General features: G+C 38.4%; 1 long non-coding RNA gene across 1 annotated transcript; it reads right to left on the bottom strand.

Annotated features, from left to right (window-relative positions):
- Positions 1-3,447: 3,447 nt before the first annotated feature.
- Positions 3,448-11,753, bottom strand: LOC144454781 (uncharacterized). Its single transcript, XR_013483318.1, has 3 exons — positions 11,679-11,753; positions 9,683-9,797; positions 3,448-3,560 (listed from the first exon to the last, which is right to left on the bottom strand). It is a non-coding gene; the product is annotated as an uncharacterized LOC144454781 (long non-coding RNA).
- Between the last annotated feature and the right edge of the window lie 211 nt (positions 11,754-11,964).

Below are 11,964 nucleotides of genomic sequence, written 5' to 3'. Positions count from 1 at the left end.
AAGAACTTGGCAAACAGAATATGAGAACCTCTATCAGATATCATCAGGACTTTTCTCCACAGAGTGAGAGAGCAGTATTACTAGGTATCAAAGTACCAATCGTGTTATGTTTAAGAATGCACAGTTAAAGGGAAATGGCTTCTTAAGCAAAGACTGGGCAAGACTCACTTGTGTTGTTAATCAGATTCCCAGAGGTAATAATAGCATGCTTTTATCTACAGCAATTAATTTCAATAATTTCACCTCTGCTTCCTTTTATTTTAAATCAAATCTTCATTAAGTGCCTATGAACTATAAATGACTCTAAAGTGGAGTCCAAATGTGATCTCCTCTACAGTATTAATATTTGGTTATTTCAGGATGAGCTATTATTCATTGCCTTTTATAGCTATCACCACTGGTGGTCGGAATAGCAAGGCCAACAAGAGATTCTTGGTTTCCAGACTTCCATATTAGGAGGCCTTATCTGGTCTCCCTTGGCACCCCTCACCATCTAAATCACATCATATTTGTTCTGTAAATATTTTGCATATGCTTATAAGTGTACTTGTCTCCCTGCAAAAGAATGTAAATTCTCTGAAGGCAGGGACTTTTTTTGGGGGGGGGTTGTCTTTGTATCTCCATTATCTACATTGCCTGGCCCATTATAAGCATTCAGTAAATCTTGCTGAATTGAAATGAGGAACAATTGAGAACTCAGCAGATACACAGGGATGCCTTAAATTATTTTTTTTCCCCTGTAGGTCCTCAGAGAGTAAACTCACAGAGAGACTTAGGCCTCCGCTGACATTTTCAGTGTCCCTGGAGAAATCATTAGTTGTAGCCCTGACGACACATACAGGGAATCCTCTGTCTCCTTTGTGTCCCTTGGGGCCTCTGGCACCAACATTTCCTGGTATCCCATGGTATCCCATGAGTCCTTGCTGTCCTTTAGGTCCTTCAAATATAAATGGCAGTTTATGTTATGTATGTGTGACCTCTCAGTTGATCAATCTCAACTCCCCCAACCGACATTTTCCCATCTCAGGGCCATAGTACGGCCATGCTTTTGATCTCACTATCAATTCTCCCTCCAAGAATCAGAATTCTGAAATTCCTCTACTGGGTTCACAACCTCCTGTCCTTCCATCCCCCCCCCCCGCCCCATTCCTTGTTGTTTAGTCGTTTCAGTCATGTCTGATTCTTCATGACCCCATTTGGGGTTTTCTTGGCAAAGACACTAGAATAGTTTGCCATTTCCTTCTTCAGCTCATTTTATGGATGAACTGAGATAAACAGGGTTAAGTGATTTGCCTAGGGTCACACAGATAGTAAGTGTCTGAGTTCAGATTTGAACTCATGAAGATGAGTTCATGATTCTAAGTCCAGTGCTCTATCCAATTTGCCACCTAGCTGCCCCATTCCCAAGTCTATTTTTTTATGTCAATGTGACCTCCTTACAAGAAGTAAGGAGACCATCTAGAAGGCTATGACAGTAGTCCCCTGGAGACTTCTTGTATCTCTCTCCTCTTCAATCCTGTTGCCAATACTGTTGCCAAAACAATATTCTTAAAATACAGGTCTGACTATGTTACTTCTCAACTCAAGAATTCTATGGCTTTCTGTTGCCTCTCAGATAAAATACAAGCCCCTCAACTTGTCATTTAGAGTTCTGTACACTCTGGTTTCTGCCTCCCTTTAAAGACTTATTTGACATTACTCCCCTACATGTACCTTCTACTCCAGCCAAACAGTGCCTTGAATCTCCCATTCCTGTGCCATGGTAGACAATCTTTTCTTTCATGTCAGGACTGCATTGTCCCCTTCTATGGGGACTTTTTTTTAATTCCCTTCGCTGTCTGGGTTTTGTCCCTCTTCCATTTATCTGGCATTTGCTCATCTATGCACATGAATTAGTACACATGAAATGTCCCCCAGAGAGAATGCAAGCTCCTGGAGGGCAAGGACTGTTTCATTTTTGTCACTATAGTGTTCTGACAGGCAAGGTGGCCTCAGAGCCAGGAAGACCTGGGCCCAAGTCCTGCCTCTGACACAGACTAGCTGTGTAACCCTGGGCAAAGTCATTAATCTCTCAATGCTTTAGAAGTTCAAAGTTCTTCTAAGTTCAAATCTGGCCTCAGATACTTACTAGCTGTGTAACTCTGGACAAGTCATTTCACCCTGTTTACCTCAGTTTTCTCACCTGTAAAATGAGCTGGAGAAGGAATGGCAAACCACTCCAGGATCTTTGCCAAGAAAATCCTATATGGGGTCACATAGAATTGGACGTGACTGATATAACTGAACAACAATAATACTTCTACCCATGGCTTCATTTAAAAAAAAAATAAGTCTATGGGCTGCAGAGAAGAAACTCACCTACACTGGGAGAGGAAGTTCCTTACCAGCAGCTCTCTATGCCAATAAAATTGCAAGTCCAGTCCCTATCTGCTATCCCCAATGCTCAGAATAGTGCCTTGGCCTTAATCAATGCATAATAATTATTTGCTGAGTTGAATTAAATGTCTTTACACTCATAATGTTAAATAATAATTACCCCAGTTTAATTCTCCCTCTTCATCTGCTCTCCCCTCTTCCTCTCCATTCATGATCAAATCTTATTTGTCACCTAGATAAGACATTCATCCTTTTTGTGGAAAATTACCTTTTTCTCCTGGGAGTCCATACACTCCAGGTCTGCCCCGGGGTCTGGGATCTCCTGCCTATCCTTTGGGTTCCCTTTCTCCCGAAAGTCCTGGACTTCCTACTTCTCCTTTGATTCTGGGGGAAGATGATGGCCCAGGTGCTCCTGGGGGGCCTTGGTAACCTGTGGACATCAGCAATTAGATGTGAGGAAAAAGATAAATGATATTCTCTGTACCCAAAGGTACTCACAGTCACAGAAGTACAAAGACAACCTTGTCGATGATAAATGTTTGATACCAAGTCGACTTCCTTTTGCTACCTAACACATTCCACATCTTGCTGGTTAGCTGCTCAGGAAATGCAGACTAATTTTTAACATGAATCTACATAAGTCACAGTTAGGAAAGACAGATTTACTGGAAGAGTGTTCTAGAGTCTTTTCCAAAGTACGTGATTTTGGGAAGTATCTGCTCCTGGTGTAAATAGTCAAAAGTTGACTCTAACAGAAGAAGTCAGGGGATATCGCGATCACAATAACTGGTAGTCAATACGCTGTAAAAACATGATTAAGGAGAGACTTTTGTACTCTAAATGCACGTTGGGTTGGTGTGAGGTCCTTCTTCAGGTCCTCAAAGGTAAGTGTGGTTAGGAAGAAAGGAAATGACAAGTTTTTTGTTTTTTTGAGCCACATTTTTTTGACAATGGTCAGAAGATGGTGTGAAAATAAAAGATGTGTGAAAGTTTTATACCTGTATCAGACTGGTCAGTTAATAACTGTCCAACGATCTCAAAGCACAAATACAAAATATATAATTTACCTTGTAATCTGAATAGACCTGGTGCTCCTTTGTCACCTGGTAACCCAGAGATATTGGAAGGTGCAGGAAATCCTGGAAACCCTTGAATTCCTGGGCTACCAGAAGGACCTTGTGCCCCTGAGAATAAAAAAAAAGTATGCTTTTCTGACACAATAGTAAAAAAAAAAAACACATCATATGTATTACATTCTGTCAGTTCTATCTCCACACATCATCTCTCATACCTTCCTTTTCTCCATTAACCCTGTCATTGCCTTAGTTTAGGCTAACATCACTTCTCACTGAGGCTATCATACTATTGCTGCTAAAAATAATCGTACTAATGTACTGGCCTGACAATGTCAATCCCTTCTTCAAAAAAACTTCAGTGGCTCCCTATTGCTTATAGGATAAAATACAAACTCCTCATTGAAGGCCATTTCCTAATATGGCCCTTGTTTATCCTCCCCCACTTTGGGCAGCTGGGTGGTGCAGTAGGTAGAGCACTGGACTTGGAATAGGAAGATTCATCTTCATGAGTTCAAATCCAGATCCCTGACACACTAGCTGTGGACAAACCACTTAGCCTTGTTTGCCTCAGTTTCCTCATCTGTAAAATGAGCTGGAGAAGGAAATGATGAACCACTCTAGTATATTTGCCAAGAAAACCTCAAATGGCGTCACAGAGAGTCAGACACAACTGAACAACAAATATAATCCTTTCCATTACCATTTACATACTACATATTCCAGCCAAATAATCCCTGATCTTATCTAAATTTTTCCCATTTCTTTGCTTTCATATAGATGCCCCTCATGCCTGGGGCATACTTTCTCCATGTTGAAATTCTTCTTTTCCTTCAAGGCCCAAATCAGGCCCTGCCAACTCCATAAAAACTTCCTTGATTCCCCATTCGGTAAAAAAATATGTTATCTCTCTGAAATTTTCTTTTTTAAGTTAAATTAAATTTATTTCTGTTATATTTTAAGTTCTAAATTGTCTCCCCTCCCTCCCCACTCTGCATTAGAGAGAGCCACCATGTGACACAGAAATACACGCACACAGACACACACATGTAAAAACCATACTATGTACACTTCTATTTATCAGTTCTTTCTCTGGCGGTGGATATCATCTTCCTTCCTGGGTCCTTTGTAGTTGATCTGAGTATTTATAGTACTCAAAGAACATCACAGTTCTTCTTTGAACAATATTGCTGTTACTATATACAAATTCTCTCAGTTCAGCTCATTTCACTCTTCATTATTTCATGCAAGTCTTTCCAGGTTTTATTAAAAACAACCTGCTCATCATTTCTTATAGCACAGTAGTATTCCATCATGATCACATGCCACAATTTGTTTAGCCATTCCCCAATTGATGGGCATCCCCTCCACTGAAGTTTTCCTTGTCAAGAGTCCTCCTTTGATCTTATTGGGTTATACCTGATGTCATACTTATGTAGTGTCCTATTATGTGCTATTATTATTAATAATATATTATGTGTGAGTGTTGTGTTCCCCCAATAGGAATTAATTAGCTACCCCATTAATTAACCATTCCTCCATTAGACTGTAAGCTCCCTTGAGGACAGTGACTCTTGTTTTGCATTTTTGAAATTCTAGCAGCTGACACAATGCTATACATAGTGTATGTGCTTAACAACTGTTGGCTGAATTCAATTGGTAATAGCATCATTTTATAATGTACCAAGCAGTTAGAACCACTGAGGACTGGTTGATGAATGATGATAGTCTAGTGGGCCAGGATGAAGCAGGGTATACTATGGCTTCATTCCAGGAGTACTTGAACCCTACAGAGAAATCATTCTACATCCTTATTTATGCAAATGAAATGCACACACAACCCATGTTGTCCTCCAATTTTTTCCCCCAACCTTGGATGTGATCTCCTTGTTAGGGTTTCCTCTACTCATGAACATAACCTCCCCCCATTCCTACTTTCTCATACTGGTCTCAGCTAACTCTGTTTTATTCAAGAACTATCATTATTCAGATCCCTGGCCTGAGGGAGTCAGGCCTTGGTTTTTCACAGCTCATTAGCACCTCAACTCTAGAAAGCCCACTAAGGAAAGGAAATAAAACCTAAATGAGCTCTTTTTTGACACGACCACAGCTCTGGGTAAAGTTTTGGTGGAGGAGAAAGTTGAAACAAAGGCGTCAAAAAATGATACCTTGGGATAATCAGGGAATTTGCTTTATCCTTGTTCCTTATTATCCTGGACCAAGGTGATAATAGAGTTGACATGAGTTACTTGCCATTCATTGGGGGAGTGGTATATTGTAGAGATCCCCTTTAACAAGGAAATCTATTAAATCTCTTAAGATGACTCTTCTCCCCTCTCCTGAGCTTCTCACCCTTGTATGGCAACATTCTTCCCTCCTACTCCTTTCTTTTAGGTTCCACAACTAAGGGTAGGGACTAACCTAAAATACTGCCACCCAACTCACCACATCAAAAAATATCACACAAGTGCTATGTTATAATAGGCCTGGAGTTAGGAAGACCTAAGTTCAAATCTGGACTGAGGCATTTACTGGCTGTTTGATCCTAGGCAAATCACTTAATCTTTGTTTGCCTCAGTTTCCTCAACATAAAAGGGGGATAATAGCCCCTATTTCCCTGGGCTTTTGTGAGGATTAAATGGAATAATATTTGCATAGCACTTTGCAAACCTTAAAACAATATGAAAATGCTAGCTATGTGATCAGGCAGCTAGGTGGTAAGGTGGAAAGAGCATGTGGTTTTAAGTCAGAAACATGTGAGTTCAAATCTTGCCTTAGACACTTACTAGCTGTGTGATAACTGAGAAAGTCATTAAACCTTTCTGTGTCTCAGTTTCCTCATCTGTAAAATAGGAAGGGAATAGCACCATAAGTGCCAGGCACTGTGCTAAGTGCTTTACAAATATTATGTCATTTGATAATGTTATTTGATAATGAGGGTAAGAATAGCACCTACCTCATACAGTTGTGTGAGGATCAAATGAGTTAGCCTATGTAAAGTACTTCACAAACCTTAAAGCATTACATAAGTGCTAGCTGTTGTTGTTACTATTATCATCATCATTATAGGAAAGTATCTCCCTATAGGGGCAGCTAAGTGGTGCAGTGGATAGAGTGTCAGGGCTGGAGTAAGGAAGATTCATCTTCCCGAGTTCAAATCTGGCCTCAGACACTTACTAGCTGTGTGACCCTGGGCAAGTCACTTAACCTTATTACCTCAGTTTCCTCATCTGTAAAATGAGCTGGAAAAAGAAATAGCAAACCACTCTAGCATCTTTGCCAAGAAAACCCCAAATGGGGGCATGAACAATCAGACACAACTGAAAAACAACTGAACGATAAACTTCCTATTGTTAGGGACAGGGAGAGAAGACATTGGCATGGCACACTAGAATCTATAATTGAAATTGTGAATTCTGAACCTTGAAAAGCAGTCTGCCATATTTTTCCCTTTTGTCTTTATGACATGCTAACATCTATAACTGCAGAATTAAGAGACATTCAGACTTGTGAAACAAAGTTTCTGTTCAGGCATATTTAGAGCAGGAAGAAGGAAATGCATAATAGGAAGATTAGAAATATCTATACCTCTTCAATATGATCAATTGTGAACAGCAAGTGGTTGGATTTATTGAACCTAAATGTTTAAATGCCATCAGCTGCAGCGGGAGGAAAAAAACAACATCTAAGTCAGTCAATCAACAATCAGTTCTTAAAGCCCTTATTATGGGTCAGGCGTTATGATAAGCAGTGGGGATACAAATGCAAGAAAAAAGGCAGTCTGTGCCCTCAAGGAGCTTATAAAGTAACTCAAAGAGAATTTTAAGCTTCAGAAAATAATGGAAAACTTTTGAGTAAGATGATCTCATGACATCTCTGAACTGGTTGGCATTTAATAAATGCTAATTGCTTGCCTTCCTGGCTTCTTCTTCTTCTCTTCTTCTTCTTCTTCTTTCTTCTTCTTCTTCTTCTTCTTCTTCTTCTTCTTCTTCTTCTTCTTCTTCTTCTTCTTCTTCTTCTTCTTCTCTTCTTCTTCTCCTTCTCCTCCTCCTCCTCCTCCGCCTTCTTCTTCTTCTCCTTCTTCTCCTTCTTCTTCTTTCTTTTTAACAAAAAGGAGAATTAACTACAGTTATTAAGTCTGTCTTAATGACAGTATGTAGCAATCATGAGTCATTTGGTTGGAATTAACAGGAAAACAAAGGCATTTTCTCAAGAATCTTCCTACTGATCTTCATAACTATGGAAATAAGAAAAGCTGGAAAATGAATGCTTGGACTGCATTGAAAATCAAAAGGGAGCCAGACGTTAATGAAATATCTAACATATTTTCAGTAAGAAGAAACTGAATATTGAATGGGAATGTAGCATAATGTTATGAAATCAGAGAATCTGGGTTCAAATCCCATATCTGAGAATTTCTACTTGTGTGATCTTGGGAAGTTACTAAACCTTCTTGGGCCTCAGTTTCCTCAACTGTAAAAGTGGGGTTTGGGATTGGATTAAGTGGCCTCAGAAATCCATTTCTTCTCAGATTGGTGATGCTGTGAATTTAGGGCTAATCCAAGAACAAGCCATTTGGCAAAATCCATAGCTTAACTATCAACTGAATTTGCTTAAATTTCAGCAAAAGCACTGGATGACATTACACTTAGTAACAAAATGCCAGAAATGAAATATGTCAACGTAAAAGACTTGATGGAGTGAGTGGAAATCAGATTCACAATAGTTCCATGATCTTTTGTTGTTGTTGTTGTTGTTTAGCCGTTTTTCAGTCACGCCCAACTCTTTGTCACCCTTTTTGGGGTTGTCTTGGCAAAGATACTGGAATGTTTTGCTGTTTCCTTCTCCAGCTCATTTTGTAGATGAGGAACTGAGGCAAAGTGGGTTAAGTGACTTGCCCAAGGTCACATAGCTAGTGAATGTCTGAACAGTAAATATGAGTGTCACATATAAATTAATGTAAACTTTGAATGTGTTTAAAGAGAGTATCTTTCCTGATGTTATCTGGGCCATTTGGTTCTGTAAAGTAAGCAATTAAAAGATTGGGGTGTGGGGGAGGAGGAAACCCACCATAGAGAGCCTGATTCACTTGATGTTTTAAGAAACCAGGTTAGTCATTGGCTCTACTTATTAGCTACTGTCATTAAATAGTAGGTAACAACAAATACATATATGTCTGTGTGTGTGTATGTGTGTGTATATGTGTATATATATATATATATACACATATATATGTATGCATATACATATAAATGCTCGATAGGTTAATAACTGCAAGTACAGGGTCTACAATACGTCTTCTTATAGGTGCATGCATTAGACATTTGAAAGTTCAGAAAGAAAATGTTTGGTGGAACACTTTTGTGGTTGTTCAGTCGTTTTCAGTCATGTTTGAGTCTTTGTGACCCCGTTTGGGGTTTTCTTGGCCAGGATATTAGAGTAGTTTGCCATTTCCTTCTCTAGCTCATTTTCCAGATGAGGGAACTGAGGCAAACAGGGTTAAGTGACTTGCCCAGGGTCATAGAGCTAGTAAGCATCTGGGGCCAGATTTGAACTCAGGAAGATGAGTCTTACTGCCTCCAGGCCCAGTTCTCTATTCACTGGTAGAATACTGGGGAATATCTAAAATCATAGAATCTTAGAGTTGGAAGAATTAGCCTTTTTATGGAAAGCCTTAAATCCTGAAGCAGCCCATTTCATTTGGTGACTGCTCTAAGTATTCAAAAGACTGAGGCAGACTGCCTTCTTGTAGCTTCTAAATATTGGTTCCAGTTCTATCCTCTGGATCCCTGCATAATAATTCCAATCTTCTGTTCTATTACAACCCATCAAATACCTAAAGACAGCAATCTAGCCTCTTGTCTTTTCTTGTCCTTGAGTCAATCTACCTAGCTCCCACAAAGGATCTAGTTAGTAGTCACAAAGAGTTCATAGATAAGTATTGGTGCACATGTGAACTTTTCTCACTCAATTGCCAGGACTCCTATTAAGTTTCCCTGATCAATCTTCTGTTCATCTATGAAATCCACCCTAAATCAGGCTTGGCTCAGAAGATGTGATAGGACTGTTGCTTGGAGTATCCTGAAACTGAGTAATTAGCACTTTCCCCAGAGCCCTCCTTTGTCTTATCTCTATCCAACCCTCTGTTTACACAGAAAGGCACCTGGGCTTCTTCTCTTGAATTCAACCTATCATCGGGGACAACACATCTTTTGGCAAATTCAATGTCTCACCTAGGGTTCCCCTCTCTCCTTTCTGCCCTGGTGCTCCCAGGGGACCTGGAATTGTGTTAGGCTCTCCTCTCTCCAAAAGCACCAGGGAAGCCAAGATTCCCATAGCCATCTGCACCTATTGTGGAGTTGAAATAGAAACCAGATGTTAATACAACATGGGTATAAAATATTAATTTTCTTAAATCAAGTAAAACCAAGTCTATGCAATGCAGTTAAAAGCAGAGGAACATAATGATGTCTAAGGTTAGTAAATTTTGAATCAGTTCAGCCTCTTAGTTTTGTATTAGAAATTAAAACCCAAGGGGTTGAAATGGTCTAAAATCTAGTCAGGATGAGAAGGTAGTTCTCACCCTAAACCTAGAATTCCTTTTCTACTGTTCTTTCCACCCAGCTTTGTCTCAGTATGTTTATAAATAGAAGTAGCATGATGTAATAGAAGGAAATCAGGAGTTGGAGTCAGAAGAAACCTGGGGTTGAATTCCATCCACTTTCACTTAGTATTTAAGTGACCACAGGCAAGTCAATGGCTTCTTTGAGACTCAATTTCCATATCTCTAAAGTGGGAATAGTAATACTTGTGCTTATCTCAATGGATCTTTGTGAAGATTAGATGCAATTTTACATATGTAAAGCACTTTGCTGCATAAATGCCAGTTGTTATTATTAAAAATAAAGAGAAAATAAAATATTATTCAAAATCTTGTCAGTACAGCTCATCCATAAATTATTTATTATATATTATTTATATAATTTATATGTAAATTACATAAAATTTAAAATATATAAATTATATTTAAAGTATTTATTTATAAATTACATATATTTGTATAATAAATATATTATGTATCATGTATTAATTATTTACATTTATTATATTATTTGTAATGATAAATGCAGTGAAAATAAAATATTATTTGAAACCTTATCAGTACACATTTGAGTCACATTGTGACTATCTAACATCAATTGTTCCTGACTTTGTGACCTGTAATTGAAATGCTATTTAGACATATGCTCTTGTGCCTAGCCCCACATTTTTTTCAGTAACATTAGCCAACAAATGGAAAGGTAAAGGATGGCAATTAGAAAATAAATTAAATTTCCAAATAAGGAAAGTTTTTTCCAAGAATCTCCTCAGTCTTCCAATACTGTATCATGCAGAAATTTTAGTAACAATAATTTCTCAGGGAGAGTGATGGTGGATGGCAGCATTCCATGGTATAAGAAATGACTTCCTTTCTAGGAATAAATCCAACACAAGGAACAGCATTGTGGTGTCCCAGAAGGAACTAACTTGATGCAAATTTTATTCTATTATAGCTGCCTTTAGAAACAATGGGCCTTGCATCATTTTCTGTAATAAATATGCACTGATACTTTCAAGAATGTAGCAAAAGAGTGCTATGAAAAGCAGTTGTGTTTTTTGAGTCCTGGCTCTTAAAGACCCTTTAATGTCTCAATGCCTGGGGACAGATTAGACACCAACTGTTTACTACATGCTACTTTTAAAAAAATAATCAATTTTGGAAGAAGCCAATTTTTTTTTGACAATCACACTGTACAAAAACGTAAAAATGAACATAAAGATACTATTTTTAAAAAAAACATTTATTTTTCTTTTTTTCCCACAGACTCCTCATGAAAGGAACACAGAGAAGGCCTGGTCTTTGCTACCCAAGTCACTGAATACCTTTAGAATGATGAGGTTGATAGGCTTATTTAAAATAATCTCTAAATAGAAGGCTAGTTCTAAGATCTCTAGAAGTCCCAGTTTCTAAAAGCTAAGATAAGGCATCACAACTTGCACCTACAAACATTAACCCACTCAGCAATGACAATTGCTCCACATATTTCAACCCAGCCAAACACTTATATCCAAAAAAACAATTATAATCCCAAACAGAGTTCTTGTAAAATTTTCAGTAGAATTCATAGACTAACTCTACTACTACCATGTATATGTACAATGAGATGGGCAAATGCAGCAGGAGAGTACCTGGAGATCCGGGCAAGCCTTTAGTGCCTGGTAAGCCATGTAGTCCACTGAGTCCTCTGATGCCAGGGAAACCTGTTGGAATTCACCCACAATTATCTCATGTCCAGAAATGCCAATTATGTTTCCAATGACAGAAATCATTTAAAAGTATTTGATCTGAAATAGCTTACATATAACAACACACATTCACATAATGCATTAACCTTTTTTGAAAATATACAGCAACCGTACCATTTATCTTGGTGTATAAAATTACTGTTTTTCCTAAATCTCTATTGTAACTCTT

Source organism: Phascolarctos cinereus, unplaced genomic scaffold, assembly GCF_003287225.1.
Source record: "Phascolarctos cinereus isolate Bilbo 61053 unplaced genomic scaffold, phaCin_HiC Scaffold_7;HRSCAF=346, whole genome shotgun sequence".
NCBI classification, from domain to species: domain Eukaryota; kingdom Metazoa; phylum Chordata; class Mammalia; order Diprotodontia; family Phascolarctidae; genus Phascolarctos; species Phascolarctos cinereus.
The sequence above is the reverse complement of the archived record's forward strand: the minus strand, read 5'-3'. Positions and strand labels throughout refer to the sequence as shown.